General features: G+C 36.5%; 1 long non-coding RNA gene across 2 annotated transcripts in view; it reads right to left on the bottom strand.

The window, feature by feature from the left end:
- Positions 1-1133: 1133 nt before the first annotated feature.
- The window catches only part of LOC136995281 (uncharacterized), a 28635-nt gene continuing 14512 nt past the window's right edge, over positions 1134-15256 (bottom strand). The window contains exons 5-7 of one of the 2 annotated variants that reach the window (XR_010886831.1): positions 12189-12332; positions 7994-8079; positions 1152-2080 (exon numbers count right to left, since the gene is read on the bottom strand). This is a non-coding gene — a long non-coding RNA (uncharacterized lncRNA). Of the gene's footprint in view, positions 2081-7993; positions 12333-15256 lie in introns of both variants that reach the window. The other variant, XR_010886830.1, reaches the window with a different exon arrangement.

Below are 15256 nucleotides of genomic sequence, written 5' to 3'. Positions count from 1 at the left end.
AGGGTGATTTGCAGTTTAACGTCCATATCAGTGAAGCAACGCCCGGGGTGAGGCTGAGGTCTTGCCACTCAACAGTCCTCAACTCGAAATGACACCTGGGACGAAGAGGAAATCTTACAGCCTGGCCTTGTTACTTAGGGCAGAAAAGGCCAGCAGTCAATGACACCATCCGCTGAGTTCGACAGGGACCAATCATCCCACGGTGTTTGACTCAGCCCCACTTCGGCAAGAGTATAAGTTCAGGGCATAAAAGTTCCTCCATTCTGAGGACAAGAACGCCAACTTACGGATAGGTCGACGGGCCTGGACCTCTCTCCTCCCCAAACAGGGACACCTCTTTGGTAATACTTGCGCCTTCAACAACATTGGACGTTACCCGGGAAAGAATACCTTACTAAAAGCACTTAATTGTTAGTTTGAGCTCAAAGAAGGAAAATTTGTCACGGCGAGTGCATTTATCAATGGCAATTCCGAACCTGTTGCATCTGCCGCTTTAATAAATTCTTATTCTTTTCTACTTTGTGAAACTGGCTCAGGGAAAGTCCTTGAATGAGGGGCTCTGGCAGGCAAATGTTGATTACCAAGATAAGGAAGGGCTCTCCACCTAAACATACCCTCTCTCTCTCTCCATTTCACGTGACACAGTCAAATGAGGCCAAAGTGTTTTTATGTCTGCAGATGATGCATAGCTAAGATGAATCTTTGTAGTTCTTTTGACTTCAGTAAAATTACTTTGATACCATTTGAAGACACTATCAGTTTGTCATAATAGTTTTAAAACATAGCCATCAATATTTGTATCAGATTTACACCCCTCAGATTTAACTCAGTGGTCTATATATGATAATCAATGAAATCGTAAACTGATTTGGGGTTTAACCGTGATAATAAATGACTCAACTCTTTCTTACCCTCAAAATTCTGCAAGGAAATTTACACAAAAGGCTGAAAACAGAATCTACCTCTATTATAGTGGAAGGAAACCCAGAATACTAGCAAAAGTAAAAAGTAAGGATATGCCAGCTATAGTAGGCATCCACGACTTAAGTTTTCACAGATCTTAAACTTTCTCATGCCTTCTTTGTAAATCACATGCAACTTTAATGTCAAAGTTAAAATTTTATAGATGGACTGGAATCTAGTTCACAGAATTACACTTCAAACTTCTAAAACCTTTCAAAACATTCATAACAACTTCTTCAGACCACTCAAATTTTTTTCTATGGGGAAAGAAGAATGAGAGTGAGACATTTCTGTCTATGTAAATCTTTACTTATCGCAGAGAACACACAATCACTCAGGTTGGAAGGGACCCCAGGAGATGCCTAGTCCAATCTCCTGCTCAAAGCAGATTCAACTCTGAATTCAGACCAGAATGCTTATAATGATTTCTTTTTCCTTATATGCAGTCAGAACCTCCCATTTCCATTTACAGCCTCTGTCTCTTGCTGTGCACCTCAGTGAAAAGCCTGGCTCTGTCTTTTCAGTAAGCTCCTCACAGGCATTGGAAGGCTGCAGTTCTGTCCCCAAAGACACCTCTTCTCAAGGCTGACTAAGCTCACTCTCTTCATCCGGCCTGTGCTCCATTACTCGTCTTCCCCAATCATCTTGGTGGCCCTAAAAGGTATTCAAATTTATCAACATCTTCTTTGTGTTGGGGACTCAAAACTGGAAGCAGGTATTTTCAGTATCCACTACTTGTTAACTTGTCTCATGCTATTTTAACATATGACTGCACATAGTTGAGATGTGAAACAGGAGATATGTGACTATATCACTATGTTTAAACTGCTGCGCACAATACCTCTTTTCCATTTCCATTCAGCTTAAGTGAGGGAACAGTTAAATGCCTCTTTATTGAACAGTATTTAAACCATTGTGTAGGGAATAAAAGACAAGCATATTCTTTGTAAGTAAGTATTTATCTTCGTCAGCTTTTCTTCCCAAGAGTCACAAGAATGTTGACTAATAACTGAAGTCAGAAGGAATCATCAAGACAGGTGGACATAATTCCAACCTAAGAGCGAACTCTACAAATTAGTCTCAGTTCTCTTCTTTGCACTGGTAAATTCATACCTGCCTGCCACAAGTTGAAAGCAAAAAGAGAAAAAACATAACATAAAGACCACATGCAGAATTGGCAGCTGTCACAAAAACACAAATACAATCTCTTCAAGCGCATAAAACATTGATCTGAACATTATTTCTTGTTATTTTTCTTTGGAATATTTGTTGAAAATCACAACACTTATAAACATCTAATGTCCCAGAAGCAAAAATTTACAAGTAGAATGGAATTAGGTACCGTATTCATCACAGGCACAAATGGATACATATTTTTGCTACTGAAAGTGAAAAGTGACATAGTAATTAATCTGTTCCTGTTTGTCCTGGTCTCCAGTTGGTAGGATGGTGAGAACTGGATTAACACCCTCAGCAAGAGTGCAGCAAGCTTTTACAGCAAATCAGACAACCTCTTAAGTATCGAAAGGGGAGCCTCTCCAGCTTAATGTTCCTTTACCATTTTGCTGTCTAGTCTGGTCTTCTGGCTGTAGTTAATTCAAAAAAGAAAATGACTTGGCTTGTCTCAAGAGCTCTGCTTACTAGAGGAAAAAGAACGTGGCTAAAATTTTTGGTGTTCATGTCAGAATTGAGGTGACTAGCAAATCTTAAAGAGAGGGAACTTATATACATCAGGTAAACTGTCATACAGTGAAACTGTCTAGCAATGCTTTTAAATTTGAATCAAGACAAGAGTCTTGCACACTCCAGGTTTAATGACCGTAACTGAGGGTAATGAAGAAAACCAACACCCCCGAGACCTAATGCTAAAGGGCCAGACTGTGGCCAACTCCTACACAGGTTCACACGGAGAGAGCACAAAGAGCTGCCAAGCACTGATAACGCCTCTGCAGCAGCCAGCCACAGTGCATTCTGACATGGAAATAACTACTTTGCATTCATGTAACAAAAACGTGGAGGGGAGAAGCTGGGCTTCTGGTCCTGTGCTCTCTTTAACATAAGGCAGTACAACTGGCCACTAATAGAATGGTGCACAGCGCACTGCACTTAAGGTCATAGTACAAATATTTCCCAGCCATGCTGGGAAACCGAAGAAGCAAAATTCCTCCCAGAGTTGTCCACTCTTCACCCAGCATGGAGGAGTGCCTGAAGTCATACTGGCATCTTCCACCACTAGAACATAATTAAGAGAACAAAGTAGCCAAAGGCAACACAAGACTACACAAACTTAGGCCATTATAGACCTCTACAAAACCACTCACTCTAATAAATTGTCTTCAGTTAGTGTCAGGATGTACAACTGAAAGAGATGCAGAAGCCAATAAAAATTTGGGCATCACTGGATTCTCCTCTCAGTTTTATCAAGTCCCTGTGCCGGATGCTGAGCATCTGGCTTTTATGTTGCTCTGTAGCTGCAGTTTAGTATTCCAGTTACTTATGTCTGACAGCATCATCCACTTTTGCATCCAGATCCTGTGTTTTGCTACCCCTGCAGCAATCCCTGTGACTATTGGAAATACCATGCCTTGCATTCTCACTGGTCCTGGTCTTAACTCAGTTACTGTGTTAGGCACTACACAGAGGAAATGCCTCACTTCAGTGAAGGTGTAGACATGGAAATAAGTGCCTAATGGTTACACTTGCTGCGGGGCGCCCTGGGAGGGTAACTGCTCCTGCACAAACTCTTGCAGTTAAGCTCCAGACCACTATCTTCTACTGAAGACTAAGTACCCTGCATTTATTTATGGACAAACATTATGTCACAACTAATGGCACATCTCAGATTAGCAGTGACCAGAATTGTTCACATCACTACCTCTGTAGAGCGAGATCAGGCTTGTATTTGGGTTGCTGTCTCAAGACATCCTAAAGGACTGAGTAAGCAGAGCTCTGCCTTCTCACAAATTGTGGAAAGTCATCAAATAAAAGACAATATACCTTAACTTTAGTTGATAAAATGCACATCAGGTATCATGGAATATTACCTTTTCTGCTGTTTTAACAGTCATTGACCATCAAGAAAGAAATTTGCAGAATAATCTACAGCCATCAAAATTAGTCACTTACGCCATTCATTAATACAGGTAATCTGGCTCATTCTAAGCAGTGACTCAGCTTTATTTTGCCTCTGTTAACTCCCTAGAAGACCACCAGTGTCAATTAAATCAGAAAGAGCATCCTGTTTTGTGTTACTGGTTTTTGAAAATATGTATACATCATTTCCAGAGATCTATTTGATGAACTTCCCATAAGGAAAATCAACTTTTAAAAAAATGTGCTGCTTCTAGTACACCAATCTCTTCAAACAGTTATCACTTTTCAACACATTAGATCAAGCATTAAAAGTTTGAGACTTTGCTTGTTAATAAAGCACTGCACAGGAATAAAATAAAGCTTTCACTTGTTCTTTGATACCCTAAGTAGCAATTAGTATACTTGAACAGCTAGGCCAATATAGCCCAAAAACTGGCCACTTATACTTTCAAACTGATATCAACCCACTATTTAGTGGTCTCATATGAGTACCTGGAGTACACTCATTTGGACATAAAACATGCTGTACGAGTAGATCTTGGTATTAAATCAGAATGCAGTGCAGGAGAAACCTCTCTTTCTCCCACAAATAACAGAGAAAACTCTCAATCCCCAAAGGTCTCTATTTATGATAAAGTTTGTTGTTCATGTGGTATAGTATTGTTGCTTTTACCCTTGCACATTCTTTTCTGAGTTGCATAAACCTTGATTTGTCCCAGTTTAATTGCAGACAGATTTAGTCTTCCTTTTCCATTTTTAATTTGACAGGTAACTTACCACAACATGAGGAAATCTGAACTATAATGCTCAAATTGCTCAGAGAAAAAAGTCTAGTTAGATGGAAAGTTCCTCTGGGGTATAGCTGAGGACAAGGCCTGACCTTTTTAAACAGTGTCAAACTCTTTGGTCCTAGTGGCATCAGGTCAGCAAGCCATATTTACCACCATCCGTTGTACCAGAGGAACTTGTTTTGTTCAAAAGTATGCAAGCCTATTAATTCTATGTTTCCAGTCCTATCAGCCCTTTCTTTAAAGTCCTATGATTTATATCTATTTATTTCCAGAGATACCTGAAAACTGTCCTTCAACATCCCTGTCTATGCTAAAGGGGGGGACACAGATCTTACTTTTCTCAGGGTTTCAATTGCATATAGAATCACTGGCCACTCATTTCTGCATGCAAACAGGAAGCAATGTAATTACACTCATTAAAGCATATGATTCATTAGAAAAACATCTCTCAACAATAATTGTATTTATTAAGGCTGATCTTAATTTCTATTTCGCAGCAGAGAGATGGTGTAGTTAATGAACTGTGTGGAAATGGATTGCCCATGTAAGATTTATCACAAAGAACACCCAGTTTAAGTCCCAAGGAACTGTAAGTCCACACTTCTCTGTTTTTCTTTGGCTGAACATTGGATTCATTATCCACTACTACTCACCTGGAAATTAATCATTACACAAAATTGGTTCAATAATATAACATCTAATCTTAATCTAAGGACAAATAGAGCAGATAGGCGATTTAACACCTATTTCAAAGGTGCCTTAAGGTTTCTGTGCTTGTGGCAAAGCAAGTGGTGATGAGCCTATGTCATTAGCTACAGCTTTTTGAGACATTATACTCATTCGTTACTACAAAATACCATAAGAAATTGGCATTTGACCAAGCCTCCCTTTTTCTCTAACTCACTGTATCACTATTTAGATAAGGATAATGATCAAATACAAACATTTCTGAGAGAGTATCTATATATTCTCATTTATCAGAGGCAAATTAGCAGGACAATAACTTGGAAGGAGAGTGCATTTTTATAATCAATTATTAATGTTCTTTAGAAGAGAACATCACATTCAGATGTAAAGTCAAGGTGAATTTATGCAGTGCTACTACTATTTTTTTATCTGGATTTCTTTAAGTGTGCATTATTTGGAGGAGACAGAAGGGTGAGAAAGGAAAGAAAGAGTAAGAAGTGGTAAGTGCTAGGGGTAAGTCATCAACACAGCATCAGCCATAGCAGAGAGGGAGGTTAGGAATTTTTCAATGTGGACATCTTATCTATGTAAAAAAGAGTTTCAATACAAAACCCTTTTAAAATTCAGTAAATGTAGCTACATCTTTTAGACCAAAAACTCCTAAACCACTCATTTTGGTTATATATGTATATATTTTAAGTAACAGCTTAATGGTACCTTAAATAGGTTTGTAGTACCTACATCAGTCACACCACAAAGCTACACTCCTGCATAAAAACTGTCTCATGTGAGTAGCTTGCAATCACGTATGCAGGCATTGTCTCTGCTCTCCAGAGTGGGCTTTATCTTGCTAATTTAAAATATTTAGAATGACATTTTTGGATTTGGGGATACAGCAAAATGTTAAAGAATAATCCTAAAATATAACCAAATACTTTCCATGATTGTAGATGCATGTAGTTCTTCCATCAAAAGTTTAAAAGATGAAGCATATAAAATGCCCCCAAATAAGTTAGAAATTCTAGATTTCCTACTGAGAGTTAAACAGCCATCACCATTAGCATTCTCTATTTCAAAGTCCTTTCTTTATTTCAAGGTCCGTTCTTTATTTCAAGGTCATGACAGTGCTTTCACACTTACAGCCAATAACATTTATTTATTATATCTACATTTTTATTCTGTAGTAGTATATAGTAGTAGTTCTGCTAATCCATATATTTAGACTAGCAGAAATCTTTTTCAGTATGGGCAAGTTCTGCAACCAATAGATTTGAACACTGAATATGCTATGCAAATAGCACACTGACAACTCTTTACTTAAGTGGGATATATTGTTTCAAGGCAAAGAAGATAAATAAAACCTACCTTGATCTGTAAAATTCAATATAAGGTCATCTCAAGCAGCCAGAAGTGGAATATATCCTCAACAAAACACATTGTTTAACAAAGGTGGTACTGCTTTCCTACATTTCACCTATGCTTTCCTAGTATAGGTATCTGAGGGAACACTGATTGGAAGTTAACACCCCTTTTGCTGCTTTTTTCCAGTCTTGGAAGTGAAACTCATACATACTGACAATCAAGAGCAGATCAAGAAGCAGTTCTGAATTACACTAAGTAGAAATTGGATAGAGTCTTTCCAAATTTTTTCTGCACTAGGTATCTGCCTGAAGTTCTTCATTTTAAAGAAGAAAAACAGAAGTCATGAACATTTTAAAGTGATTTGGATGATGTCTTCAGAAATCAACTCAAGTTTCTCTTGTAGGCAGCTTCACCTCCCTGAAAGACATTCTGTCGGTTTCTTGAAAAATAATCACCATTAGTTCAAATTTTCAGACTTATCTATTCCATTTGAAGAAATGTTTAAATAGTAACCAATTAATGACAGACATCCGATCTGGGTCAAACAGCTTTACAAGAATTTGTTAAACGAAAGAGGTGCATGTATTCTTGCATTCAGGGAGGTGTTTGCCAAAAGACTTACAAAATAATATGCATTTATCACAAAATATTGCTCCTTCTGCCATAGCTAAAAATGGTATAAAAATCAGCAAAACAAATTAGTAGGTTCCATCTTCTGCATACATTTTCTCACTTACTATTTACATAGCTTTTTTTGTTTTTCAGGTTTGAAGATGCTACTCCCAATTGATATACTAAAGCACTTCCTTAGAATGCACAGTTTAAATTTCAACCATACTTATATCATATGATGGTATAAATATTTTCAGGCCATATACCAGTCTCATCAAGCAGCAACACCCCCCCCCACACACACACAACAACATGGTTTTAAGTCAGGGTTAAAGATCTGGACTGATCAAGGGAAAAATCTAGACATGAAGAAATCCTTCAAACATGACTGGAAGGGATGTTTCGGTTCATTATCCTTCACTATATAGTTTGAGAAAATTAATTCAGAATTCTATAATATACATAGACACAGACGCTTATTATACCTTTCAAAAATATCATCTTGGAAGTTATCTTCATTTAGCATGGACTTTGGGAACTCTGCTTCTTTATATTCATTATCTGTAAAGGACTAAGAAAGATGAACTTGGTATGTGATGATCCAAGGCGGCAAAAAAGCAGAAAACCCACACAACAATCTTCCAGTGAAATAGTCCAAAATTTAAGGGGAGGTTATTATGGGGAATGCTATATTATTTGCCTCTAGAACAATTTCTGTAATTTTACCACCTTTCCTGAACAAGAAGAACTATGCTTTCCTATAAATAACAGAGAGCAGCTGGCTATCAGATCATGAGATCACTAATGGAAGTTTCTGTGCTCAAGAAAGCATGAAGTGTTTTTCAGCAATGGGGCACTATGCACTTTCAGCAATGGTATAAACTTAATTTAACCAGAGAAAAGTTCTAGAACTTACAGTGCTACCAAAATAGCCCTTAAAATGTACTAATAAAATACACTCATTTTTCATTCATTATCTATGGCATTCTTTTCATTATTGTTGTTGTTCATTATCATGTTATTTATTCATTGTCTCTAAATGAAAGAAAGGCCAGGAGGACTTCCATATATGTTCAGTTATGTATTGACTAAAACTACAATGATAAGTTGATGATAATGGATGCTGCCATCCTTTAGCTGTGAACAGGATGCAACAACTGAGACGGAGCAAGGTCAGCATCTATTGTCACACACGCTCTGCAGAACAGTACACTGTTATCAACTGAAGGTAGAAAAAAAATGCTAATTTGTCTGCCTATCATAACACAAATTCAAAAGAGTAGAGTTGCAGAAAAACAAATCATTGCAACAAACATCACTGACAATCTTAAAAAAAAAACAGAAATACCAAAATGTAAGGCAAAATAAAAGTCATAACTCATACAGAGGAAAAAAAAATCATCAGAAATACAAAAGCAATTCTTAATATATTCTGAAAACATACAGCTTAGCTAAAACCTTTAAACAGATTATTAACAATACCAATTTTGGTTTACAGTTGAACATGACACAAGAAAGCCTTTTCCCCTGACAACACATGAATTAAGATAGTAGTGGATTATTGGTTAACATGCAACAGTCTAGAAATATACACCAGACAGAAGGTAGTTATGGAAGCATTCAGAAACTTTTCACTCAACACCAACACTTTCCAAAGACTAAAACAAAAAGAAGTTTCAGCTGACCACCTTTTTGTAGAAGTTTGTCATTAATATTGAGGAACAGAAGGTTTTTCTTTGCCCAGGTAGGAGAGCAAGCAATCTCACACTAACCAAGGTGGCTGTTGTGAGCTCATTGTTTCCGGGGAGCTCATTGCTTCCGGGCAATCCCTCCACAATTAAGTATGGTCTGTTCAAGGGTTTTTTACTCACTCATGTACTCCTTCCATAAGATATATCTCCATATTATGCACCAAATTCAGTAGTTATTGGAAGTAAGACCACCAGGGAACACTAGCAAAGTCAGGCCTACTCAGTCTGAGATTCTTCACTGTTAACTGAAAACTGACCTATGTTTCAGATGCAGGTGAGTATTCCCAATTAACACACAGTTCCTTAAGACATGGAGAGAGAAGTGTTTCAAATACAATCTTCATCACTGCTTCATCCATTAGTAAATGAGATAACAAAGATATTAGGTGCAGGTAAATATGCAATAAACGATTTCAATAGGGGAAAGGCTTAGGCTTTTTCTTGTTATTTTTTCTGTTTTGAAGAAGGATTTTAACTTTAGGATTTAATTTTAGGATTCTAGAGAAAATTTTTATTGAGAGGGGTGTATTATAGTCACAGCACTCTGTTGGCACAATCACATAAGGACAATTCTGCAATCTACCACCAAAAATTCAAGCCAAGGCATGTTAGAATTAAGTCTCTTAAGATACTAACATTAAAGAATTAGTGCACCCCCTTGTGTCTGAGGGTTCCTCCACAACATGTTAAAATATAATTGAGAGTTCTATATGTTTAAAAGCGATTCTCTTGTAATCATTCTTATCTTACAGCAAATCATTTTTTTAGTAGCCAAAGCTGAATTCAGAATTTTATAGTAAAACATGTGAAGTGCAAGTGTTTACCACAAAAACCTTCTCATTTTTCACTTTTTTTCTTCCAACTATTAAAACAGCATTTAGTACTCTCACTACAAGGTCTAAGCCTAGAGTGACTACTTGGGAAACTAAGTATAGGGAAGGAGTTACTCTGAAAGCCCCATAATACAGTTAAGATCAAGTTCAAAATGGTTTGAAAAATGAGGTTAAGATCTAAAAGAAATCATTTTTCTGCAGTTGTAGTAAGAACCATTCCTGCTAGAAAACAGGTACATGGTTTCTTCTTTTTCGTGTTTAGAATGGCAGCATATTACTGGAATTTAATGAAGAGGAAATGTAATGCATAGGAAATGCCACACATCAGAAATTTATGTGCTATATTTGTTGTCACTGGAGTTTAGCAATATTTAATATCTCCCTTCTGCAAAGAACATCAAATAATCTTTCTGAAAGCCAGATGACTTGACATGAAGTGGGGCCTTATCTCAGGACCTGAGAAGTGAAATCAAAAAAAATTGCCACTGTCTCCATTAACGAGGAAAGAAAAAAAAAATCCTTCATTACTTTTTATCGTCACTTATATATCAAGCATTTTCTCTTAGCACACAGTAGCAGTAAAACATTTGATATGAAGTTTTACAGTGAAGAACACCACTGTATTAATTTAATCAACTGATATTAAACATTTCAGATCAATAAGTTTAAATAAGACTAACATAACTCCATAGTCTTGTGAGTTAAATGCTAGTCTTCAGTAAAGAATGGCAGCACTGCTATATCAGTAGAAAGCAATTTTAAGCTTGTATCGTCTAATACTGTAAGTAATTTATATTTACAGCATTTTTAAGTGTGAAACCTTTTCACATCAAGTAGGAGTGGTTGTGTTTTATGTTCGCATTACACAGCTGTAGGGCAATATGGAATCTGCCACCTCTGAAAGCTCTTGCACCTATTGCAGATTTACCAATATTCTTCATACTTACTATACAACTATTTTATGTGACAACTATAAAGTGAACGTAAGCCAAATCAAATATATTAACTCATATTATTGCAAATTAAGGGATAGGTAAAGTCCTATTCACACATGTAGCTGAATCTAAATTTTTACCCCGTGAGTGTAAAGGAGTTGGGTTTCTGAAAACAAGTTAGAAGAAGGGTTATAAAATCTCCCACGCCATTCATGTAAAACTGTAATCTATTCTCCTTGATTCTATGCTAGAGTGCTTTTCAGTTTTGCTTCTCGTAGAGGACCCTTAAAAGATTGTCCAAGCCTGACATCTCTTATACTAATATATTTCAGAGGTAGGAATGTTTCTAGCAAATAAAAACATCATGACATAACATAACTTTGTAGCCAACTGAATAAAGATGCATAGCTAGATTATTTAAAGATGTCTAACAAGAAATGTAAAATGTATAGCTGATTATATAGCATCAAAACACATTTTACTTTAGACTTAGTCTGCTGAAGTAGTTTGGTTTCATTATTAAAAGGGTAGCTAATAGAACTGTACCAGCTTTTGCCCCTTAATTCACTAAGCTTAAGAAATGCACAGAGTAATTCAAACCAACCCCCCCTCCCAAAAAAAATAACAACAAAAAAACAAAACAGGAAAACAGGAGAGACTTTTAGAGAGCTGTTGTCTTGGAAACTGCAGCAGGGCCAGCTACAGGTTTTTGGAGAAAGATTCCTATACAATAACCCGTGTTTAATTAGGAAAGTGTTTAGCACAATTGAGTGTACCTTTCTCCATACTATATCCTCTGAGCAGAGGGGTCTGCTTAGTCAGCACAGAGTGATGTAGACCTATTCCTTATTTTGCCCTACTGACATGTGTGTGCCAGCAGATCAGACCCATAAAATACACAGCAGTATCTGCTGTATTTGGGAAACCTTGTTTGTTTTCCTGTCTGTACACATCACATGATTATTCACAGATTTAATACATCTTTAGCCTTTTACATAAAGAGAAAAAACTACTTAGTTTAGTGGAAGTAAATTTGCATTTAACCTTCTCACTGGAAACTGCACACTTAAATACCATGTTTGCTGAATAAACTGGAGCTAAGGGCCATGATGAGGTGTGTTTAATTAATCAAAGTTACATGCAGACACTGAAAATTCTGACCTATAACAAAGGAGAAGGAAGAAACAATTGCTTGCCCCATCTGTATTTCCATGCAGCAAATTAGCAGACCAGCATAAGTTCCTTGAACCCAAAGGAATCTCATTTATATCCTTGACTCTGGGATCAGCCTCCTTATCTTGGTGCCTTAAAAAGGAAACAAAAAAACAGTAGAACACACATTTGTAGGAAGACAGAACAAACTACCCTGCACTTTCAAAATCAATATTAAAAATTAATCCTATTTTTGAAACTATTGCCCTACACCCTCTTCTTCTACCTTTAGTTTAGATGAGGCTCAGAGCTGCATCTCATTGCATTTTAGAGATGAAGAATAAGCTTCATGCCTCCCCTCCAGAGAAAACAAGCAACCATTTAGTAATAATACTAAACAAGATTCAGGATATTAACAAATAGAAGGGGTCAAGTCTATTTCCTAATAACTACACTTTACAGCAAAAAAACTTGTTGAGATATAGGCCAATATAGCATATTGCTGGAAGTATCAAAAGTTCTTTTTTATCTATATTAATATGTACCTAGAAGAGTTCTTCCCCAACAATAGCCCTTAAACACTTTTCAGATTAATGATTACCATTTCCCAATCACCACCTCAAAGCTACTTCATCTTCTTAAGAAGAGATATTTTGAATGTGAGTCATCAATAGCACTAGAAAAACCTAACTGAAAAAGATGTAAATTGCAACAGCAGCTGCAGATACCAGAAATGAATGCAAATTCCAAGAATGTCTCCTTTTACTTCCCAGCCTGTAAAAGATGATCCAGACACATCCATACATATTAAATCCATGGGTATTTTGCCATCAACTTTGTTAAAACCATAATTTCACAATCTATAGCATGAAGGAGTAAACAAGTCCCTGATTTAAAGCAAACTTCCGGGTATCATCTCCTTATTTCTAGAAATCCATGTTAACATCTGTATAAAGCAACATGGCATTTTAAGTTGTAAGTACCAAGATTGAGCCTTGCAGGATCTGAAGGCTTCAGAGGTAACAGCTCAGTAGCCCTCCGCTTATATGTGTTTTTAAATTATCTAGGCTGATGGAATTAACTGAGGTTTGCATGCTTCACCATAAAAGAAAACAGTTTTATTTGATCAGATTTGATCAGGTTAATATATTTTGAAAAGCTAAGAGGGGAAACCTTAGCAAAGGGAGGGGAAAACTTAAAAAAAAAAAAAGCTTAATTTGTAGTCACTGAAAGCAAGTTTCTGAACAGGTATTTAGTTTGATAAAATACAGTTTTCTTTCATTATTAACATTTTATCTGAACTACATTCTCTGACTTCTGAGAGCTGTTGATTCACAAGTTTAAGTTTTGATATTAAAAAAGATCTTTTACCCAAAACAGGACAGGTGGTCCACACATACCTCACAACCTCAATCTGATTAGTAACTGCTTAAACTGGAGATCTAATTTTCATTTTAAAATTGGAGTTGTTTGAGGCATTTTATTAAAACAATTCAAGAAGGCAAATCAAATCAAATAAATGATTATTCCTCTCTATTCAGCACTTTAGGACCACATACTGTGTCCACTTTGGGGCACCCAAAAGGTCTGGGTAACTCAGCATGGTCCTTACTATCCATAGCAACAACTCCAGCTCCATGGAATAGTGAGGAAGAACAGGTGAAGAATTTCAGGGAACTGTTTATATACACATCACGGCTATGCTTTAACTGCTGGAGGCGGGTACTGGTTCACAAACAGTATTTCTAAGATAAAAACAGCACCACAGCTTCCAAACCAACACTCAACAGACAATAACTGCTCCAAAATCCCAGCGTCATCAACATGACCTTAGGGAACATACTAGTGCAACCACCTTGTCATGTTTCAAGGGACAGGGCTCTAGCAGGTGTTCTTTCTTTCTTTTTAAGCACATCAGGACAAAAAGAGAAGAAAAACTGACAGTTATATTATATATTAGGACACTTGGAACAACTTTAGTCTTTACTCATAACCTTAATCCTTAAAGCGTGAATTTGCATTGTTTTGTTTTACTGCTTGCCCGTTTCATTTCTCTGTGCTTTATATTGGAATCAAATAACTAAAAACAGAATTTTCATTTCATTAAAGTCAAAAAACAGACATCACTATTTTCAGCATATGCAGCCATTGTGCATGAGCAAGACTTTCTGGAAAAGCAGAACTCTGTCAACATCAATTGACCAGAACTCACTGAAATCTACAGGAGGTTTTTCAATTAAGAAACACAGAACTTGGCTTCTTGTTAGTAGCGGGGCTCCCTAGATAACAGCAAGAGCACACAGGCATTAAAATAAGAATAGGAATAGAAAAGCATTGGAAGAAAATAAAGTCAAGGAAGTTCTAACTTGTAATATCTAATCTTTCAGAAAGGTTTCAACAAGTAACATGTCTGGTCACTGAATGAACCCAAGAAATTGTAAGTTGAAAAAAAAGAAGTTCTCTACGTATTTGGCTGTAAAAACTTTCATTAAAAAGCAATAAGAACTGAATTTTACATGTGGTCAGTCAGATATTTATCTTCATCAGGATAACGGACTATATGATATGAAATATTACCGTTTTAACAAGAACACAAGGCCAAAATGCAATGCAAGGAAGTACTAAGAGACCGAATGAGGAAAGCAATGCTGTATACTTAATGCTATTTCTTCATAATGGCTGAGCATGACAATACATTAGGCCAATCTCCAGTGAAATTTCATGTACATGACATCTGACAAAGGTATCCTTAGTTAGTCAGTTATTTTACTTATATTTGCTTGTGGTAGCATCTCAATTGTGTATTAAAGAAACTAATCATATGTATCTGTGACTTCTTTGAAGTTTGGACACATAGCATACAGCAGCATTTTAAACACTTATGTAACAGAAGTACCAAGGAGTTTTGAAATATACTTTCTACTTGAAAATGCAAGTAATTTCATTCTTAATTATTTGAAAAATGGGTTGATTTTTTATCCGTTTTAATTGGTTTTATACTTCTGCACAAAAAGAACCTAAGGTTACTTTTTATGTGCTAGTAATTCTCCATTTTATTAGTTATTTTTAAGGACCCA

The sequence above is a fragment of the Apteryx mantelli genome, chromosome Z (assembly GCF_036417845.1).
Source record: "Apteryx mantelli isolate bAptMan1 chromosome Z, bAptMan1.hap1, whole genome shotgun sequence".
NCBI lineage: Eukaryota > Metazoa > Chordata > Aves > Apterygiformes > Apterygidae > Apteryx > Apteryx mantelli.
This window is presented reverse-complemented; position numbering and strand designations above follow the sequence as displayed.